The 22,499-nt window shown below is 50.7% G+C and overlaps 1 protein-coding gene and 1 long non-coding RNA gene across 4 annotated transcripts in view; both read right to left on the bottom strand.

Moving 5' to 3' along the window:
• Positions 1-22,499, bottom strand: part of LOC149997546 (uncharacterized) — a 78,868-nt gene that overhangs the window by 11,115 nt on the left and 45,254 nt on the right. The window lies entirely within an intron of this gene.
• Positions 17,294-21,803, bottom strand: LOC149997547 (uncharacterized). Of its 3 annotated transcripts, XR_016513991.1 has the most exons (5): positions 21,515-21,803; positions 21,258-21,412; positions 20,665-20,782; positions 17,763-17,897; positions 17,294-17,453 (listed from the first exon to the last, which is right to left on the bottom strand). It is a non-coding gene; the product is annotated as an uncharacterized LOC149997547 (long non-coding RNA). The 3 variants fall into 3 exon arrangements; XR_016513990.1 differs by lacking the exon at positions 20,665-20,782 and having other exon boundaries at positions 21,515-21,792; XR_016513992.1 differs by lacking the exons at positions 20,665-20,782; positions 21,258-21,412 and having other exon boundaries at positions 21,515-21,772.

Raw genomic sequence — 22,499 nt, 5'->3', positions numbered from 1 at the left:
CTCGCTGGAGCGATGGAAGGACTCCAGCACTGACTGTGATGACGGCTGCACAGAAACCACTTATTTGCTGTAGGTGGGCAGATGGTGTAGTGTATGAGTTACATCTCAATAAAACTGTCACCAAAAACATTTTTTTTACTTGAACTACACAGTTCGCAAGTTGCTGAGCCAGGGTCTGACAGTCAAGAGTCCCTGCTCCCCTCACAGCCCTCACCGCCCCTCTGTGGCCTCTCACAGACCTCATTCTTGGGTGTTCTGGGCATACTGGTCTTCACTTCCCTTCACTTCCCCGATACCTCCATGTTCGTTGGCAGCCGTCCGTCTCGAGAGACGATGGTGTAGCTTCTTAAGAGTCTATCTGCACCGCCGAGAATGGCTGTGCAGTCCGACTCGGGAGTGACACGGTATCTGTCTCCTCCCGTGTTGAATCGACATCTTGCGATGACGCTGGAGTGTCCTCTCCAGTGAAGCTGAAGCTACAGAGCCTGGGCAGGGTGATATGGAGGGTCTGCTGTTGCCCATGCAGCAGACCCCCCCTCTCTTCGCAGCTGAAGGGTCCAAGGGAAAGACGGAGTCAATACAGCTTGGCTTCAGGTGCGCCGCAGGAGTTGCCGGTGTTGACTACAACGTCAAACCGCCTTAGGGACTCCGGCTCCGGATTTTCTGTCGGGGTTTACTCCCTTAGCCTTTCCCCTGAAGAGGTATGCCGCAAGGCAGCGGAGGTTTTTTGGAATCAAGAGTTTTCTTTCTCTGATGTGCCCTGACTGGAAGATCGAACCAGCGACACTTAGCTCGCAGGCCGACGCTCAATCCACTGAGCCAAACCAGCCAGGGTGCCTCCATGTATCAGAGTTTATAAGAACTCCTGCAGCCCATGCCAAATAGAAAGTCAAACAGTGTTATGTCTGCCATGGGGAGAGTTCACATTCCCAACAAACATAGGATCCTGACCTCAACCGATCCATCCAACCTCATTCCTGTTCCTGGAGGCTTCAGCAGAGCCACTCCCCCCCCACAGGCCTTGGACCAGTATCCTCGCCATCCAAATATAACCTGCTTCTCATCTAGGACACGGTGGCAGGGAGGAGGAAGGTGTAAAACACACACACACTCCCTCACCACGGGCTACATACACCAGGAATATCTGGGATGTAGAGAGCAGGGGCCGGAAGGAGTCCCCACCTCCTTCCTGCCTCACACCGGCTCCCCTGGGCAGCCTAGTCAATTCACTCTGCGGATGAGAAAACTCCCATCTCTCCTCCTGAGCACCTTTGCTTCTCCAGTGCATGCCTCTCTGACCTCACCTCCTCAGGGGTCCCCCACACCTCCAGCTCTTCAGCTCCCCCTAGCTGTTATCTGCCAGCAGGCTGCAGCACTTCCCTCTACAAGTGTCCATGTGCCTGCTCCCCAGCAAGGCCTTGAGCTCCCTGAGATCAGAAAGAAGGGCCCCTCCTGTTTCCTAGAAAAACAGCAGAAACAAAGTAAGACGCTTACAGATCACCAGTGGCAGAACAAGCAAGCCAATAGCAGGTACCTCCTTTCCAACAGAAGAGTCAAGGGCCTGAGGGCGCAGCTCAGGGGTGTATTACCCAGTGCTCCTCAGGGCAGCTGTCAAAACACAAAGCACCCAAGGAAATGGCCAGACAACCTCACTTGCCTCCCTTTCCAGACAATGCCCTTTAGAAAGAGGCTGGGAGCTATGACGCCCAGGTCAGTGTGCCAGGTCCAGCACCTCACAGGAGTCATTTGTGTCTTTGACCTTCTGGAACACTTGGCACAAGCAGCAGCAGGTGCCGGCCACTGTGATGCAGCGTGCACCCCGTCATACCCAAGTGAGGGAGCTGCGCCGGGAAGCTTTTCCAACGTACTCCTCACAGCAACCAGCACAGTAGGCACGACTCTGCTGTCAGGGCGAAAAGGAGGGGGCAAGGTAAGAAGGCGGCAAGGACCCTTGGTCTCACTGGCAACCCCACACCCACACAGCAACGCTGTCTCACAAGCAATGAATCTCTGGAGGCGTCCTGAGGAAACCGCTTCCCGTCTCGCTGCCTCTAAAGTTCTTCTTACCCGCTAATGACGCTCCCAGGCACACGTGAAGTGCCCCTCACTAGCACAACACACGTGCTACACACCTCTCCTCTGAAGCTCATTAAATGCCTTGCGTTAACGTCAGTCCCAGGACTCTGTACTTGGGATGAGCTGAGAAGCCAGGGGAAGGTACTGGATGGATGTCCTCAATTGTCTCCGAAACGCTGGCCCACAATTCCAGATGGTGTTGGGGTCGCAGGATGAAACCCTTTACTCAGGTTGTGAATATATTCTACATTCTTACAGCTGCCAAAGTCATAAAACGTTCCTTTATTTAGGGGAAAAGCTAAATGACGACTGTTCCCAAGAAAACACCCTGCCTCACATCCTATGAGATGTCCTGTTGCTAAAAAGGAACAAAGACGCTTTACTCAAAGATTTGATTCTTCCGGCTTAAAATAAAATGAGGGCATCACAGCTGAGGGAAATGGTGTGCAAAGGGCCATTGTCTGAGGCAGGATGTAAGGAGATCATACTTGAAATCAATCTGTTTTCTTGCAGAAAATTATGCTTCCATATTTTTCAATACGCTTTTCACTCCCATGATACCCTGAAGGTAAGCGCAGGGGATGCCCCTTCACCAACAGGGACCGTGTCTGGAAGGAGGCAGCAGCAGTGCTGACGACCCACGGGAAGTTACTTCAGAAACAGAGCAGGGGCCAGGGAGGGGCAGGGTTCCAACAGCAAGAGCCTTTGTCTCCAGCAAAAACAGATTTGTTTTGGTTGGGGCATGAACATCAACTCTTCCCACAAAAAAAAGAGAAGGACAGACAGTTGGATTACAACACGTGGTGAGCTCGTTAAGGTTCAGAATGGCCTCCAATTAGGCAGCTTACTAAAAATAGAGGCACCACTTCCAAAACAGGACAGCTGGATACAGATGAGGCCACTGCTGCGCTGGGGTCAGAACGCACCCAGTCTGAGCGTCCCTCCAGCAGTAGGGACCGAGAGCCCGGGGCTGCCACACAGCCGGGCCAAGGACAGGGTAGGGCCACAGTGTCAGGCTCCTCTGTATGGGTGCTGACTGGACCAGAGGAGGCAGTGAGTACTTCTTAGCTCTATACTTTGCCAAAACTTTTACTCTAGACTTTCACCAAAGCGTCAGGAAGTAGAAGTGAATCAGTGGCTGCCTGGAGTGACCGGAACTTCTGACTCCCAGTCCAGTATTTGCTCTATCACACCACCTGCCTGAAGGGAGACAAGACCTCATGGGGGTGGAGGGAACAGATTCAACACCTTCGGGCGGGGCAAGGAGAGAGGAAGCAGCCCACAGAGAGAACTGGCCACGATGGCCCGCAGGAGTCAGAACGGGAGAGGCGGGCTGCACCTGGAGCTGGGCGCACTCCCAGCCACAGATGGCCAAGGGTGCATTATGCACACATGCTGCTTCAGGTGTGTGAGGCCCAAAATGATACCAGCTCTACAATACTAGCTCTAGGGGTGCATGCTAGACAGAACGGTTACAAAAGGGATACATTAGTAAGGTAAAGCCACAAAAGAACATGAGGCTTGGTGGGGTAAGGGCAGCAAGAAGAATCCCATCCAACTCTTTCCACGGGTCAGCCCAGAACCAATGGTGCAGAATGTCTGCCTGTGTGCTGTGCTGCCCTGCATGCCCGAACCCTAGAGAAGCTTCTCCCAGAGACTTGGGTGCCACAGCCCCAACCAACAGGTGCCTGGGAGCTGGGTTGGAAATGCAGAACACAGGGAGGATGCGTGTGCCACCAGCAGATGCCACCTCAGCAAAAGAGATGTGTGCACCCAGCACGTGGGGTGCTCGATCAACCATCTCGACACCTCGGGCCCTGCGGTGGAGGACGTTACCAGTGCACAGAAGAGGAGTGACACATGGAGCCACTCACACCTTCTCTACACGTCCTTCCTCCTTCCCACAGGGCTGACACATGAGGCCTCAACCCTGGGCTACTCACTGGCCCTGTCATAAAGGCATGGAAAAGAGGCAAAGCCAGACCGTCGCTTCTGGAGGCCCATGCATTTTGGGGCCAGGCAGTGGGCAGCATCAGAGGTTTATTTCTTTGGGGTCTCCCGTAATGTGGCACAGAACAGAACAGAACACAAGGCAGGTCCTTGTGAAGGCCAACAGCCCTTCAGAATAGGGAGAGAAAACCCAGAAATACCTCTCAGATAATTATCCCCAACCAGAGGCTCCTTCCTTTATAGGCCTCATCTTCCTAGGACTGCCATGCAAAGCCAGGTAGACCATCCTTGTGGTGGCCAGGCCCCCAACCTCCTAGGGGACAGCGGGGGAGACACACCCACAGGCCCTCTAAGGCACAGCTGTGGGACTGGTGGCCTGGGCAGGCCCTCCCACTGCCGCTGCCAGAGCAGTTTACACACTTGCATCAAAATCCCTAAGCATCAACGTCCTCGGTCCTTTTTAAGTTCTAGTTCTAGAAGTCTATCCCAAAGAAATAATTTCCAAAAATAGGAAAATATATGCACAATTGGAGTCCTTGCTGTTGTCTATGCATTGTCAAGATGCTTCTTAAGTTTTTGCTTTAACAAAACATGTGAAAACGTGTTTTTTAAAAACCTGGATATACTACCACCAAAATGTTAAGCTCTGCTTGTTAACCACTTGGCAGGCACTCCTGAACCTGCGAGGAAGGGCGCACCCTTGCAGTAAGCAGGCCTTTGCTGCTTGAAGGGCCAAGATGAGCAGAGCGGGACGTGACCGCAAGTTCCCTCCCATCTCCCTAGCATCTGAGGTGAATCCCCCAATGAAACAGAAGGGTGGCGAGGAAATGCAGCTCCACTGAGTTCTCGTTTAATGTCCACAATCATCCTAAAAAGCTGTTATTACTCGCCCCATTCCACAGATGGGGAAATTGGGGTTTGGAAAGGTTAAGAAAGTGTTCAAGGTCAGCTAGCAGATGGCAGAGTTGGAATTCAAACCCACATATCTCAATCCATTATTTCCTACAGGTTTCTCATTCAATTTACTTCCACTTTGACAGGTTCCAAGTGGGGAAAAGTCGAGGCTGAGGCCACCTGTGCACCCTGACCGCCCAAGCGCCTGTGCCCTCTTCCCAATGACAGCGTGCACACTAGACTCCAGTCCTGGCCAGGTTTACCTGGGGCATTCAGGAGCAGCAGCAAGGCCCTCTGGACAACATGGATCTCAAGTCAGAAACCCTCTGGGCTGGTGAGGTACGGATTCCCAGGGTAACTTGTTACCGCCCACTCTTGTGTCCATTCTTGCAACGCTCTGCCCAGGACCGCGGCTGTGCAGAGGCAAAGCCTGGCCAGAGTCACCGAAGGCCTCTGTGATGGACTGAACGTCTGTCTCTCCCCCAGATTCCTATGCTGAAACTCTGTTTGGGTATTAGGAGGTGGGGTCTTTAGGAGGTGACTAGGATTAGATGAGGCCATGAGTATGGAACCCTTATGAATGGGATTAGTACCCTTCTAGGAGCCAGGAGAGAGCTGGCAACCTCTCTCTGCTTTGTGCTTGGTGAGGAGAGGAGCCAGCCACCTGCAGCCTGGAAGAGGACCCTCCCCAGAAAGTGACATGCTACATCTAACCTAGGACTTCCAGACTTCAGGACTATAAAAATAAATTGCTGTTGTTTATAAACTACTCAGTCTATGGTACTTGTACAAGCCCATATGAACTAGGACAGCTTCAGAGAGTCAGCACCCCCCCCCCCCCCCCCGCCTCCAGAGGAGCACACACACAGCCCCTCGAGAAGGCTGGTGCATTCCTGTACACCCCCTGTTGACTGCTCACATGACGGGCTGACGTCAGAGGGGTGACTCTGGGAAGGAGTTCTCCTCTGGGACTAACTCTAAACAAGTAAACCAAAACAGGGCCTGTTATCATTTAAACTCCACAATGTTCACATCAGAGGATTTCTGTGGACAGTCAGTTTATCTTTTCATCTTTGTGCTTTCCTGATTTTACAAAGTCTGTACAATAAATATGTCAATTTTATAATTGGAAGAAGCAGCAGTTTTTATGGCATTTACTCTCTTGCATGTGAGTGCTGCCCTTAGTTTCAAGATCCAAACCAGTCTTTATGTATTTGTTTAATTGTCTACATTTTAGCTAAAAGTTTGCATCACTTTTAAGAAATCTGAATAGGAAAATTCAGAGTTACAAGAAAAGCAAATGAAGGGATGGCTTTTCCCATAAGGACATGGTGCCGTCAGTGCACTCAGATGTGACTTGGTTACACTGGGGAGTTCTCTGCATGAACCAGGGAGGGCACAGTCCTGGGGGACCCATTCCTTCTGTGACTTGGCAAAAGGTTAGAAAGAAGGGGCCTGGAGGGAGGAGGGATGAGGAGAGGGGAGGGCCTGGAGAAGCAAAGAGTTTTCAGCTGGATCCCAATTTGCAAGGCTTAAGCCTTTGACATGGCTATTTTTGGGTGGGGGTGGGGTGGAGAAATTCTTCCCACAGCTGCCCTGCTTGGCAGCTGCTCTGTCCTAGCTCCCCCTCCCTGCCCCTCCCTTCCATAGCTCTCCAGAAATAAGGAAGCAGACTCTTGAGTATTCCTCTCCCCCCAGCCACCCCTTTACTCCACCCCCATACTCTTACTAGTGTCCCTAGGCCTTACCCACTTGCTTGTGTTTTTATACAGAGCTGGGAAAATGTGGAAATAAAGCCTCAATTAGGCAAGCATCCAAGGACTGGGGGTGGGGCAGGGCAGCGGTCTAAGGCCCAGTCCCAATGCAGAAATGCCTGAGAAAGCTCTGGAAGCCTGGAGCTGCTCAGAGGCTGGAAGCTTCCCACAGACTCCTTTTTGGTCTGTTAAACAGGCACACGGCCAGGGGCCGGAGAGCCCAGCCTCACTCCCACACCAAGACTCACTGCAGGCTCCCTGCCACCCCATGCACAGAAGGACAAAAGGGGTCCATGCTCTTGTCCCCTTTCTTCCTCCTTGAATCTCTTCTTAGAGCAGGAGGAAGGAGCCTCCAATGTAGACCTGGATCCCGGCGCTGTGGCAGCCCTCCAAATGGGAACAAAAGCAGTTCTCCCCCTTTTAATTGTGGAAACCCAACATTTCTTATTTATTCCATTCTGAGCCCGGAGAGAGCAATGAGAGGGAGATCCTATTTCTTCCCCCAAGTTGAGGGGTGGGGGGAGAATCAGATTCTGTAGGGAGGAGACTGGGCAGGAAGCTGTTCAGATATTTTTAGAGACATGGGAATTAAGGGAGCAGAGACCTTCTGGGGCCAGAAATGACTTTGCTTCAATCCCAATTCTGAAAGGCGCTTAAGAGACTGAGAGGCCTGGGGCGTAGCAGGGGCAGGGTAAGACTTAAGGGAAAAGGAGAAAGGCGCTGAGCTGAGCTCCCTGCGGGCCACTCCATTCTCATTGCTGCTCCTGTAGTCGGTCTCACCATTTATAAAAGCTGGGCAAATGTCACTACTTCATAGCAGTGTTGGGTGGCACTGAGTTAGGGCAGGACGGTGGGCGCACCACCCCCCCACCCAGTGTAGGGTGCCCTCAGCAGAAGTGAGTAACAAGAGAGTGGGGTAAGGCGCCAGTACCCACAGCGCCCTCCGTGCTGACTCGGGTTGAAGTGGAAGAATCAAATGCAAAACACGGATTTTCAATGACCTGCGGGCTCCCGATGAGTCAGGCTCCCTCAGCTCTTTACGCCCACAACATGGTCTGCGGGGCACCTCAGTCTCCCGAAGAGCTACGCAAACCAGGGTGGGGGGCCCACAGACGAGGAGACGGAGGGGAAAGCGAGCGTCCACGGCGCCCTCCCACCACTGACGGAGTGCGGCGTTTCCAGAACACGATCTGGCCACAGCTATGCACTGCCTGCAAAATGTACGCTCTGGACCAGCGGTTCTACTTCCAGGAGTGTGTGCTGAAGAATTATATTAAAAAAAGAAAAGAGAAAACTTGAAACCACAGCAAACGCCCAACAATAAGGACTACAGCAAACAGCCGTTTGATGGAAGAGCATGTAGCTATCAAATGCTTCCAAGGGTGACGTGGGGAGTGCTGGAACAGTTCTATTAAAAATGTAAGTATACGACACCCTAAGAGGAGAAACAAACCATGATATCAACAGATTTTTATCTCTGGGTGATACACAGGCAACTTTGTTTTCTCTATGCTTTTTGTTTCCCAAAGTTTTCACCATGAACATACTTTATTTCTGGCAGTAGGGGTGAAAAACCACTATTTGTTTAGCCCCATCTTCTCCCCCCACCTCGGTGCTTTGGCTGGTCCCACCTTCAGCATCGGACACTCCCTCTACTTAGAAGCACCTCCCTCTCCACCTCCAGATGATCCCCAATTTGTTCCTCCTGGGAAGCCCCAGAGTTCACCAGCCTGGCTCCTGTGGCTGAGTGAGTGAGTGTGTGTGAGTGTGTGTGTGTGTGTTTCAATCTCTCCCCTCCACCTCTCAGCACTTAATGTACCCCATGACAGCTGACCTCTCCATTTTTCTGACTATAGACTATTAGGTTCTGGAGGGTAAGGACCCTTTCTCAACTTCATTTTTGCAACTCCCAGCCTGTCCATGGCACACAGCAAGGAAACAAGTGAATGAATGAATTCAACCTCTCTCATGGTTTCCACAGGTCCCCAGGAGAGAGTCATAGGGAAAACATTTCATGTGGGAAGAAGGAAAGTACAACAGCATTATGTGGGCCTGTCTGTGTGGCCCTGGGATAAGCACGGGCCTAAGCCACAGATCTCCCTGATGGCATTTCTCAAGGCAGCCAGAGTATCAGTTGCAGAGCCTGACTGGTCCATGACAACAAGGGTCTTATTGTTGGTGTAAGTAGGTGGCTGGGCCTCATCAGTAAAGGGCCTTATTCACCAGAGGAGATCAGATAAACTGTCTCTCTTCACTTTTTTGGAACAGCAGTCATTATTAACCCTTGGGTTCGACCCAGAAGAATCCATAATTTCAACTGTTTATGAAAGTATCTCTTGCCCAATAAAAGGTGTAGACAATACATTTAATTCAGGAGCTGAAAATACACACATCTCCTGGCAGGCACGTGTGCACTCAGTCTCAGAAACACACACACCAGCACCACGCACACACAAAGAGCTACACAGACCCAGAGGAACGTGACCCACACAGGACTGAACAAGGACAGAAAACTGAAAGGAACAGCAGCACAGAAACAGGGTGGGGAGGCAGGAAGGAGATGCCCACTCTGGACACCAACCAGCACGTGCCCTCAGTGTGCACGCTGAGTCATGAAATGCAGGAGTGGGACCTCCAGGTAAACATGGCTGCATGAATACAGCATGTTCAAGTCCCTGCCTAAACCCTAATAAAAATGACCACAAATGAATTTTTTAAAGATATAAATTCTCAAGGGCAAAAAAACTAGAGAGGAGACAGCAGCAGATATGGGAATATTAATTAAGTTTTGGAATGTAGGAAGTGGCTGCATGCATGGGAAGTGACTAAGGAGAGCAGAGGAAGCCTCCAGAGGGACGCCAGGAGGAAAAAGGCTGGCACTGTCCTGGACCACTAGGAAGGTTTAGGCCTGGCATCTCCGACTACCAGGGAGGCTGAGAGCTGAAGAACTGGTCGGCACCTGTGGGAGGAGCACACACCCCAGGGCCCCAGGCCCACCAACAGCAACCAGAGGGGGGTTGTCTGGAAAGGCTCTCGCCTAGGGAGCAGCAGGCAGTGCTATGGGGAGGGAGCGGGAGTTCGGTAGACATCCGCCTGCTGCGAGTTGAGGTCCCCCGCAACTCCACGTCCTTCTGCTGCCCACACATCTCCGTGGACTGGAGGTGAAAGGGCCTTGTCCGGGGAAACCAGAGAGCCATCAGAAAGACCACTACCTGGCTTTCTCCATAGCCTAGAAATGAGAGGATCTGTATCTGGAGACATTTGAAGGTCTCCCCAAAGTCACCAGTTCCCTGCCTGTCCTTCTAAGGCGAGGCCAACCAGTCAATACTCCTACATACACCCTGCAGTCACCTTCTTAAACATAAGCTCTCAGCCAAGGGTCAGCACTCATTTCAGACAGCCCAAGAAAGACCAAAAGCAGAAAGGGAACTAAGAAGAAAGAAAATCAGACCAGAGACAATAAAACTTCAAAATAACTGAAATTAAAAGTATTGCAGCCATGAAAGATGAATAAGATGCTATAAAAAGATAAAAAGGATTACACAGAGGACAAAATATGAGCTCTAAAATTATGATTGCTGGCATAAGAGTCAGAATAAAAATATTGAAATATGGTAGCTAGAATAAGAAACAGAGGGTTTAACACAAGGTTAATGAAATCTCAGGCAAGACAAAGCAATACAAAAAGATAATAAAATTAGAGATTCTTTCCAAAAGAATCAACAGCCAAATAATAGGAATTCTAGGAAAACGAAGCAAAGGAAATTACCAGAGGGAAAAACACAGGAAAGTTTTCTGGACCGGAAGGACAGAATGTGTACCTACACTGGTAAATACACAGACTTCTAGCTCAGTGTAAGAAAGCAGACCCATGCCAAGGCTTATCTTCATGAAATTTTAGAACTCAATTCAAGAAGCTCCTGAAAGTTTTCAGAGAAAAAATTCCATTCATTTACAAAGCATCAGGAATCAGCTCCGTTGTATATGAATGTCACAGCAGTGATGGTGGAAGTTAAAAGACAGAGAAGAACACCTTTACATTCCCAAGGAAAATTACTTCCAATCTAACATTCCATAACCAGTCCAGCTACCAATCAAGAGTGTGGGTAAGAAAGGCGTTTTCAGATATGCAAGCCCTCAAAACTTTTTCTTCTCATGCGCCTTTCATCAAATGGAGAAGTAAACAAAGAAAGAAATCAATCGAAGGCACCCAGAAGAAAGGGAACTTCCAGGCGGAAGGCAAAACCCAGGTCAAGAGCTTTGCGGCAGGTCTGGAGAAGAGTCAGCCCAACTGGAACAAGAGGATCGAAGGCCTCATGAGGATGTTACCATGAAAGAAAGAATCATTGTCCTAGGCACTTGCCCACACTAAGAGATGTTTTATAGTTCTGTCAAAAAGTTAAGAGTTCAATTAAGGTGAAACAGACAAACAATGAAAAGGGGGCAGGAGGTGATTATTAAATGCAAGAGAAACCAAAGGTGAAAAGAAATATAATCACAGTTCCCTACATGGCTTGAATGTACATATTTTCTACATTGTCATAATAACTTAAACACTATTGATTCAATCCTAATATTTAATTTAACTACATTGGTAGAAGAGAGTAAGGTTGAGAGAAGATGCAACAATACATATGTGTCTGCACATATGTAGGTGTGTGTTAACTAATTCCTATCTTTAAAAACTCAAGAAGTAGCGGTATAAACATGATTTACAAGCACAGAGGTAAGTACTAGAATTCTCTAGCTACGTGAGTTGGAAGTGACTTCCTCTGGGAGCAGGCCTGGGAGTAAGGAAGCACAGGGCAGGGGAGTGGACTCCTATTACAAGCCTCTGGTTATATTACTTGACTGTAAAATACACACCTATATTATTTTGAGGGGGAAGCCCCAATGATGCGTTTAAATTCCCACGTGGCCCATTTTCAGCCCTGCCGTATGTCTGGGAGCAGAGTAAGACCCCAAGGTAAATACTGAGCTATGGGAAGAGAGACGGATATATATTCCACAACCCTCCAATATACTGCCCAACTGTCACGTCAGTGAGAATATAAACTAACCTTCACAGGTCTGAGAGACTGACCTCCTGTGCCCTCAGACGAGCAGTTGGCTTTGGGTGCTCCTTCTCTTTAGGATGTGTTCATGTATTATTTTCTTTACTGGGCAAAGCCATTAGAAATAAAGAACCCTTCCCCTAAGTCAATAACCTCAAATAGGGCATTTGGTGGAGGAAAGTTTATGTGTTGCCTGAAGGAGTTACAAAGATAGTTTCTCAGGTTGTTACAGTTTGAACACTTGATTTGGGGGTTTAATATAAAGTTTAAACCAAATAACTGAATGTGTTCGAAAATTAGGCAAATGCTTTTCTCTCCGACAGGATGAGGCTAATAACATACGAGGACATCAGCATGACCCAAACTGCTGCCAGGCTCTCAGATGCTCATACACACCACCAACCTGAAAGTTCTACACGGCAGACCTCGCCCCCTCCACCCCTCACCTCACTACCCAGGCCTACCTCACAGCACCCTGAAGAACCAGCACCCATGACTTCCACATAAATGGCTGATGCCTGAGCAAGCAGAATGGACACATGTTTCCATGTCCATTCCTTTCTGCACATAGCGGGGCCTTCCTTTCCCCCCTGGGCAGCAGGGACGGCATGCTCCACCCCCCTCCAGTGATAGGGTGCAGGGTCTCATCCAAGAAGACAGTGTGAAGTCCACCAACATCACCTACATGAGCTTGTGTCTTTCCCTACAGGGCCCACGCAGAATAAAAAAGCACAGGAAAAATGCTGAGTGACCTCAGAGGAAGCTCTTCCTCCTTTCCTGCTTTACAAGGTAGAGTTCAGGTACCTGGGCAGCAACAGCGGCCTGCTCCAGCAGACCAAGGGAAGCAAATGAAGAGAAAGAAAGGAGCATCAGGGGTACCTTCATGAATTCCATCAACCATGTTCTGGCCGTCCCCTCCCCCATTCCCACCACCATAAAAAGAAAGAGAAGACAAAGGATTACAGATGTGTACCTTTCTAAACCCAATCCTTGAGGACAGGGCTGTTGTTTGTGTTGAATAAATTACAACCAGTGTGTATCTGACTCAGACGCACAGCAGTTACTCTTTTCCTGATCACATAATACAAGCTTTCCACACTATTATAACAAGTCTCAGGATATGAAGTAGAGCAAGTTGAACCTGGCTACAGGGATGAAGTAAGTTTGACACACATCACACTGTAACACTGCCTTTGCTTGGAGGAGGGAGAGAGGATGCCTTAGAGAATATGTTGGAGGTAAGCAATGAGATAATATGTGCATTTCAAAATAAGGGAGAGGGTGGGGGAGGGGGAGAGGTGCCTGGGACAGCAGAGGGAGCACAGGGCTAGGTAGGAGTAGGCGAGGTATTGGGGCTGTTTCCTGCTAAGGGCTGTCATCTAAAGCTCAGCCCCAGCGCCCGCCCTCTTCCAGTGTAAGCTGCCACAGCATCACCATGACACAGTGTAACTCCTTACAGTGACACTCTGACTGCACTTCACACTCCCAAACGTTAACACTTAGGTAGCAGCCATGCCCGGGTGCACTGGGCAGGGCTGACTGCTTTCCTAACCTTTTCTCATAGAGCATGAAGTGTGTTCCCTTCCTCCCTTGAAAAGGAGGCCCCCAAAGGTAAGAAGCCCTGATGCGTTCTCCCGACACACATGCCTCCGCTCTCCCACCCCAACCCACGCCCACCACCACAGCATCACACTTTCCTCCTCCCTCCTCAACTTTTCTGAGGGCGAGAGCCCCAGCAGGTCAGCCAGGTGGGGCAGGGAGGGAGGCTGAGCAGTGGGGCCCAGTGAGGAGGGGCCCTGGAGGAGGGTGGGCTGTCAATCCTGGTGCTGCAACAGCTGCTGGATGACCCTGGGCAACAGAGTTCTGATCCACCCACAATGACGACATGAGGGCCTGCTGGCACACAGAACACATGGGTGTGTCTGTTTCTCAGGAACTCACAGCTTATTAAGAAAGGACGCTGCCCTATTCGTGCAACCTGAATCCAGGCAGGGAGAACCACTCCAGGGAGTGAAGAGGGGTCTCGGAAAGCTACTGACAGGTGACTGTGGAGGCCCCTCCTCCCCGCTGGGTCTCAGTTTCCTCAGCAGCCAAAGGTGAGGGCTAGACTAGAGGGTGCCTCCAAGGACCCTGCCAACCCACTACATCTACCATGCCCCAGCCCCTTCAGATACAGCCGGGGCAGCCTCCTCCGTCACTGGGACCAGAACGTGTGACGGAGCGGAGTGGGTCTGCTCCTGCGAACACACCGGACGGTAGGGCTGGGCACGTCCTCCACACCCAGGTGGAAGTGAAACCTCCCCTCACCCCACTGGAATGAGGAAAGAGGCAGCCTAGCCTTTTAACTGCCCCTTGTCACTTCTCTGTGCCAGCTGGGAATGCTGCGGCACTCAACAGGTATCAGCAATCCAACAGATTTAGCACGAATCACACACAAAGGGGTCAAGACTTCTGCGACAGTTTATCCTGCCCTGTGAGAGATCTTCCAACATTAACCACACAAGGCTCCAGAGTCCTTGAGCCAGAGCAGCTCCACCGTCCAGGTCTCTGACCTGTGACTCCATGCAAGTATCCCAGCCTGGCAGGGAAGACATCTTATCCTCAGGCAGGTGACCGCTCTCCCCACAAGGCCATTTTAAAGACCGAATGTGAACCCAGTGTGTACTTTCTTTTTACCTCTACATTTACCATATAGGCAAGCTGGTTCCAAACACAGTGCATGGCTACCTGGAGGAAGTGAGCCTCAGGCTTCTGTCCCAGCTACAGCCACCACACCCTTGAATAGACAGCCTGATACCACTAACAAGCACCCTCACGCACTGCCTTCTACCTGAAACATGGGCGCCTCGAAGCACTGTTGGGCCACCACGTCCTCACTGGCTGACAGGGAGATGGGTGCAACCCCCCAGTGGGCTCAGGGGAAGGAAAAGGAATCACTTGCACCAACATTAGACTTTGAAGAGCAGTCTGCCCTCTGCCCTCCCATCCGTGAAGCCCAAAAGGAAGGTTCCCTGAGGAGGGGCAGAGAGCAGGTGCAGTAAACACTGGGCTGGAATCCACCTCCTACACTCCCCTCCTCTGCTCCAGGACAGGGGTGCTCCCATGTGGCTGGAGGGGGGTCATAATCGGCACTGCACGGTCCTCCAAAGCCTTCATAGCGTCCAAGGACTTTCTGTCCTCTGCCGCCTGCACTGTCCTCTTCATGCTCCTGAGTGTCTCACGGCGCGGTAAGCACACCACCCTTGTTAGAAATAAAACACAAAGCCCATCTCACCAACGGGACCGCAGACTCCTCAAGGACAGCACAAAGACCCTTTCCCCTCCCTCACCTCCCTGGGGCCCCTCGAAGAGGATCCTGGGCCCTGCTACTTATAGCACCTGTCACTTTGAGGGGCTTGTCTCAACAGGCTGACTCAAGTCGGAGTAGCATCCGAGCTTCGTGGTACAGGATGGGGGCTAACTCGCTTCTCTAACACCTTCATTAGCACGAGAGGCTGGTCCTTTCAGGTCCTTCCCTACGCTGACATGCTGTGACTGATACACTGTGGCAACCCAGCAGCTGTGGAAGGATGTGCAACACCTGGTGGGACTAAGCCGTCAGGGACCACTGTTGGTGGCCCCTGTTTCTCCCTCTCCCTCATCTATGCACTGCCTTTCCTGTGTCTGGTGCCTACATCTCAGGCCTGGCAGCGGAAGCCAGGACCACTAATCAGTCTTGCCCAAAACGAGAGTGCGTAAAGAACCAGAGAAGGCAATGGCAGGAAGAGGGGCAGTCACCCCCTCTGGCCACATGGAAGTCACACCTCTCCCAGGAAGGCGGCCAGCCCTTCCCACTCATCTCCCAGCCTGGTCCAAGGCGGTACCACTCCAGCCCTTCAGACCCGGCTCAGTTCATCTCCTCCTTGCAAACTTCCAGGCAGTCTGCTAGCCCTACTCTGTTACCAGAGCACTTTGCGTTGGCTTCCTCTGGTCTCACCCTTTATGTTGGCTGAGAAATGGCCCCTAGAGATCCCCATTTCCCAGTTTCCAGAACCCGTGAATGTGACCTTAGTTGGCAAAAGGGACTTTGCAGATGTGATTAAGGATCTTGAGATGGGGAGACTGTTCTGGCTTATCTGGGTGGGCCTACATGCAATTGCAAATGTCCTCATGACAGAGAGGCAGAGGGAGATCTGACACGGAAGAGGGGGAGATGGAGTGACGGAGCGGATGTGAGCTAGGGGCCACGAGCCGAGGGAGGGAGGCAGGCAGGCAAGGGCCCAGGTCCTCCCCTGGAGCCTCCGGAAGGAACCAGCCCTGCAGGCACCTTGACTTGAGCCCAGCCCAGTGAACCTGATGTTACACTCCTGTAAGAGAACAAATCGGTGTTGTGTGGAGCCTCTAGGTAGTGGCAATTCGTTATAGCTGCCACGGGAAACTAATATACCTACTATAATGGGTACTATCCAGTATCCACCTTGAAGTTCACTTCTGACATACTTCAGGCACTCAACAGATGTGAGTGAATGAATGACTCATGGATCTGCACCCGCATATGGGCTGGGCCAGCCCTTCAGGACAGGTCAGTACATGTAAAGGACACCCTCCTCCTTAATAAAGCCCCGCTTGCTTACCACTGTTTCTGAGATTCCACCCGAGGAATCATTCCCTGGGCTTAGAGACCTTTCCCACCATAAAGAACATCCCCTTCCCTGCCAAAGAAAAGATTCTTCTGAACAAGTGTTTGTGGAGTAGAGGGAGGGCAATCTGCCTACACACAATTAATGCCTTAAGTGGGTTGGCTTATCAGACACTTTAGCACTGCCCACTTCCCAGGAAGGTCCAAAGCAAAAGACATGGTCAGGCAGGAAGAGCTGGGTGCCCTGAGGGTGGGGTCCTGAGGAGGCGGTAGAGCGTGAGGGGCCTGAGAAGTAAGGGTGCAGGGACGTGGCCCTGGAAGACTCTGCAGCCTGGCTTCATGCTGCCAAGGCAAGCGTGTCTGTGACTGTGTGAGCACTTCATGCACACACAGACACACATGTACTATTTACCTGGCTGTTTTTCAACACAAATGTCTTTTGTTGCTAACTTCCATGAAATGACCTTTCCAACCGTTCTTTCCCTGATGCTACTTAGTTTCCTAACCCATTATTTCAAGCTGTTTACTTTCCTAATCCCTAAAGTCATTTCTCTCTGTGTGGGGAGGGAACCACCCAGCCCATTACCACAAACACTTGGCCTGCAGGCCACAGTCAGAGCTGCCACAGAGAAGTCTACTCACAGCTCTGAAGATCTCCAACAAGGGTGCCCAGCAGGCCCATCCTCTGCTGCTAACCCAGTGCACTGCAAAAATCCCTCCACCAGCCCAAGAGAACTGCTACTCCAACCACCCTCTCATCTCGTTCCACACTAAAAGAGTTGTGCACACTCAAAAAGCTGGACAGATGGCACCTAAATGGACAACAAGACATGTGACGGCACCTAGAGACCTCAAGGGAACACGGTGCATCCACAGGGACGTGGGGGTTGCTCTCCCTCTTTAGCAGCCCCCACCTTGCTCATGGACTAGTGCAAGGATGAAAACACTTCTGAGTTCAAAGTTTATTTTTTAAAACTACCATTATTATCATAGCAAGCAAAGGACTGGGGAAGAGGAGCTGAGCGGAGGAGGACAGGAAGGTTCTCCCAGGCTCTCGTCAGCCGCCTCTGTTAATCGTAGGTGTCCAGAAGTCTCCCCACTCAGGAGCTGCAGGCACAATGGGGAAGACAGAGAGAAGAACGCAGGTATCTCATTATGGCTCATGGGCACTTAACAGAGGCAGGCAGGTGATTACTATCTTTCTGTCTTCAACTCACCACTTATGTCACTGAGAAGAAAGCTGAGTACACGGGACAGTCCCAGTGAGACAGAAGGGCACTCACTGAGCAACCCGGAGTTGCCAAGTCCTCTCAGTGTGATGTGAAAGTCAAAGAAGGCAGGTTCTCAGGGGGAGACCTTAAAATGTTTACAACAGCCTCAAGCACCAGAGCCAAGGACAATGGCAGAATGACTCACCAGCCTTCCAGCAGTGTGCTGAGCTTCTCCCACACCTGGACTGCTACTCTATGTCCTGTCTACGCAGGCCAACACCAGGCCCTGCCTCAAGGTGCTCACTGTCCTGTAGAGGGAGGCCCTCATGAGATGAGCGTCCTGGGGATAAGGCACAGAGGAAGGAAGGTCACGTGTGACCTGGGTCTTCTCTTGGTTCTTGAGAATGGTTCACAGTTACCTGCACAGCCCTCCTACCCCACCTGACTGGTATTAGCTTGTTCCCTTTCCCCTGACCCTCTTTAGTCACTTGCTCCTGTATGTCCTTCTCTAACTCTTCCCTCTCCAAGACTCAGGCCACCCATGTGAAAGATCCCAACACCCTAAGTACAAATGTCTGTACCACCCCAGACTCAGGCTCCAGCATGTGAAACAGTGAGCCCTTCCCTCCTGCCCACTCCTTACTTAGATGGGGACCAAGCAACAGGGAACCCAGCTACTCACCCCACACCTATCAGCTGAGGCCCCATGGGCCAGTCTCTGCGACCCTCTGTGCTGAGTCTCCCCACCCACAAAACAAAGGTCTAGAACAGGGTCCTCTAGAAAGCCCCCTGATCTCACCCCCAGAATCTGCTCTATTCTTTATCCAAACAGTCCCATTATTAAACGTTGGTGGCTTCTATCCCCCAGCTGTTCCCTAGGTGGAAAATGTCACTTGGTTGGGCATGCAGAGTTGTAAATGACCAGAAAAAGATCCCAGCGCAGAACGGTGCACTTTCTAATAGGTACCAGGCTCAAACGTCTTAACAAGCCTATGTCTCCAAGCTCCTACCCAACTCTCAGGTTAAAAATAGGGGAGAGGAGGGAACAATTCAACTCCCAGGTTCCAGAGAACATGTTTACTGAAGATCCCAGAGAGACACACAGAAAATGCCCCTGCATCTACAAGCTTCATTCTAATGGGCAAAGTCTCATCCATCCCAGTGAATACTCTTAGGGAAAAAAGGCACGTGGCACATGGAAGCTTCACCGCTGATCTTTCGACAACAGGACTCCACTGTCTGTAGGCTCTGAAGAGCTCCCCACTGCCGCTGGGTTCATCTATGCCATACCTCACCCTCTCACTTTAACACTTCAAAACAACTGACGGTTGGCCTAAAGATGCTCTAAGGAGAAGCAGCCTGCAGGAAGCCCATAGGCTGAGCACAGGGCCCCTCCCAGCACAGAGCCCCCATCCCGCCACCTGCTCCCTGCCGCCACAAGATGGCCACACAAACACCACAAGGACTGCACTGGTCCCTCACCTTCCAGCCAAGGAAGCCCTTGCATGCATAACATACACTTAGAGATTCCAGTTTATCTTTAACATACTCAAAGGGTCATTAAGCAATAAATTATTCTAACACCCATCCCAGAGAGATAAAAAGTATTTTTAGTTGTCCTGATTAAGGAAAGATGGGATGAGGGACTCAGGTCTAAGGAAACTAAAGTGGACGGGGGTCAAACACCTTCTGAACACCCGTGGCTGGTCCTCAACTCCTGAACACCCACCCCTAGATCGTGCCGGCCTTGACAGCCAGCACACTGGGCCCTGGTGCAGGTAGTTGCCAGTAGCCCCTGCCTGTCTTCCAGCTCCTCTCCACGTTTCCCTACACATCAGCCCCTGCACTGGCCTCAAAGGTTACCTAGGAAGACTGCTGTTCACGCACCAACCAACATTGGCAAGCACTTACTACTTTTAGAAGGTTCAAAAAACAAGTTAATTATTGTGACAAAGTAGGTTAATCAAATGATCCACGCAGGGAGCGGTGCCTTGTCCACACAGGCACACGGACAGCCTGCCCTAGGAGGACACTGTCAGCACTGCGGAGGGGATGGGGACGGAGGGGTTGGAAATAGTTCACAACCTCAACTCAAGTAGCTCCAGACTATATCCATTTTAAAGCTTGGAATGCACAAAGGTTACAGGATCGATCCCTGGTCAGGGCACAGACAAGAATCAACCAATGATGCATCGATAAATGGAACAGCAAATGGATGTTTCTGTGCGTCTGTCTTTCTCTCTAAAAATGATCAACATAAAAGATAAACTTGCATTAAGGTTCGGTGCAGAATTCTGCATGACAGAAGCCTCCCGACTTGTGTGTGACAGCCCCCAGAGACCTCAAAGGAACACAGTGCATCTACAGGGACGTGGGGGTTGCTCTCCCTCTTTAGCCACCCCCACCTTGCTCATGGACTAGTGCAAGGATGAAAACACTTCTGAGTTCAAAATAAATTTTTTAAAACTACCATTATTATCACAGCAAGCAAAGAACTGGAAGGTTCTCCCAGGCTCTCTGCAGGCCTGGTAATGCTGCAAGCCTCCTATGGAGGGAGAACAGGCAGGGAGGAGGACCCTACTCAAGGCCACTCAGCCAGAAACAGACGGACTTGGTTAAAACCCACGTTTCCTGGACTGTTTACACTCCCCGGGCTTCCGGCACCTACCACAACAGGCCTGCCTCCATGCCCTGGAGACTGAAACCATGAGGAAATAAGTACGAAGGTCAAAGCAAGGCCCAACACACGACAGACTTTAAAGCAAATCTAAAAACATGAAACTAATGTGTGAAATATCTTCTCTGATTCTCCATCTTGCCCCATCCTTTGAACATGAAGGATCTCCGTGTCTGAGGAAGCTTCCCTGTCTTTCAATCAGGCACGGGGACTAGTAGGTCTAAAATTAGGACAACAACCTTGAAGACCCAAGGGAAATGACTGTAACTGCCAGTCTGTGGGGGGTGGACAAGACACTGAGAGCCCAGCCTGGCCCTCAGCCAGGGCCACTGTGCCCTTTTCCTCCTGTGCTCGGACAGTAGAGGCTGGCTGAGCCAGCAAACAGGACCACTGGGGAAAAGACCCATCACTCTCCCAGAAAGCATCTCACCTGTTTACAAATCCCAGTTCTGTCACTCATAAGTTGAGCAACCCCATGAACCTCCTGGGCCTCGGCTTTTCCATCTGTGCCATCCACGTTGTGGTGGGGACCACACTAAAAATTGTGCCTGTAGAGCCAACACAGAGCACTGAGCCGAGCACACTGCTCCTTCCCAGCCATCATAACAAGCAGGAAGGAGGCCAAGACCCCATCTTTCCTCCCAGAAGACATCTCTGACTCCCTAGATCACATATTGCCTTGAACAACATGCACATCATGGTTTTGCTTGGTATTTAATCTTCACATGCACATGTGGGTCTCAAAAGTCTGTGAGCTTCACCAAGAGAGGGACCTTCTTTTGGCCACATGCCAGTGCCCTGCAGCTCTTTGCTTTGGATACAACAGCCACCATGGTTACCAATGAGTCACACATACTGGCCTGTCTAGAAAAGCTCCAGGTGGAGGGAAGCAAAGCCAGAGCTTAATAAAGGGGTTCTCAATATTGGGTGCTTCCTAAAAAATCACAGGAAGTGGTTAAACTGTGGATACTTGGGCCTGCCCTCAGGATATTCTCATGCGGGAGAAAGTCTGCACAACGATACCAGGGGAGATACAGGGCTCAGCTGCAAAGGAGCCGGGGAACCTCTAAGACAGGTCCTCAAAGCAGTAGGGCTGAGCAGTGACGCTCCTCCTCCCCGCTCTTCTACAGCCTTTGAGCATCTGCGTCCTCCTCAGGGTTCTCACTGCCAGAAGTAGCCTAAATTTGTCAAGAATAAAGTGGGCAAAGATCCAAATGTCAAAACAACCTCTAGGCCTCTGTCCTAAAGGAAGCAAACTGTCAAGGAGCCAGAAACCTAACCTGTTAGGATGCGACATCATCCGAAGAGTGTTCAGACCAAGCTCACAGCTTTACAAACGAGCACACACATTCCAGAATAACTTCTCCGGCTGGACCTTTGCATCCTTTAGAACTGTCAAATCCACAGCTGCCTCCCAAGAAAAGCACACAGCACTTATATGAGGAACTTGGAGAAGTCAAAACCAGAGACAGAAAGTAGAACGGGGTTGCCAGGGGCTGCGGGGAGGGAACCGGGGAGTGGGTGTTGCACTGGGATAGCGTTTCGGTTCTGCAAGATGAACGGAGTTCTGCAGATGGATGGAACGATGGTTGCACAACAGTGCGGCTGTGCTTAATGCTACAGAACTGTACTCTTAAAAATGGTTAAAATGGTAAATTCAATTACTTATATTTTACCATAATTAGAAACAAACATTAGACCATCTTTTTGCCTACTTCCAGGAGGGAAAAGGAAGAGAACATGAAAGCAAGGGCCCCAAAGCTTCAGTGACCACTGTATTCTGCCTAAAACTTCGAACTCTGCTTCCCCGCAGAGCTCGGTGCCTCTCCGGGAAAGCCTTCTAAAGTGGCCTTTGGGTTCTGCTGATGCCAGCACCTTAGCCTTCCATCCATTCCCAAAAGCTCAAAAAGAAGTGGCAGAATTTGGTGTAGGAAGAAAACCAAAAGTAGAGGAGAGAAGCAGCAGTCTGGGTTTCTAGATTCCTCACTCTGCCCACTGCTGGGAAACCAGAGGCCCAGCCGGGCTGCTCAGGCTCCCACTTGCCTGTGAGGCTGCCCTGAGCCTACCACGCCTCTGCTTACATTTGGGAAATTTCTTTTCCTTTTTTGGGAAAACTGCCTCTCCTCCACACCCACCAGTTACAGGGTACGTGGGTGTAGCAACAACAACAAAAAACTTCCCAAAAAAGAAAAAGTGATTCCCAAAGGTTAGTCCTAACTGAAAGCGGCATGGACGAGAAAGGCAACAGTCAGTCCCCAGAAGGCC

Source organism: Furipterus horrens, unplaced genomic scaffold (assembly GCF_987537825.1).
Source record: "Furipterus horrens unplaced genomic scaffold, mFurHor1.1.pri manual_scaffold_11, whole genome shotgun sequence".
Classification (NCBI taxonomy): Eukaryota; Metazoa; Chordata; class Mammalia; order Chiroptera; family Furipteridae; genus Furipterus; species Furipterus horrens.
This window is presented reverse-complemented; position numbering and strand designations above follow the sequence as displayed.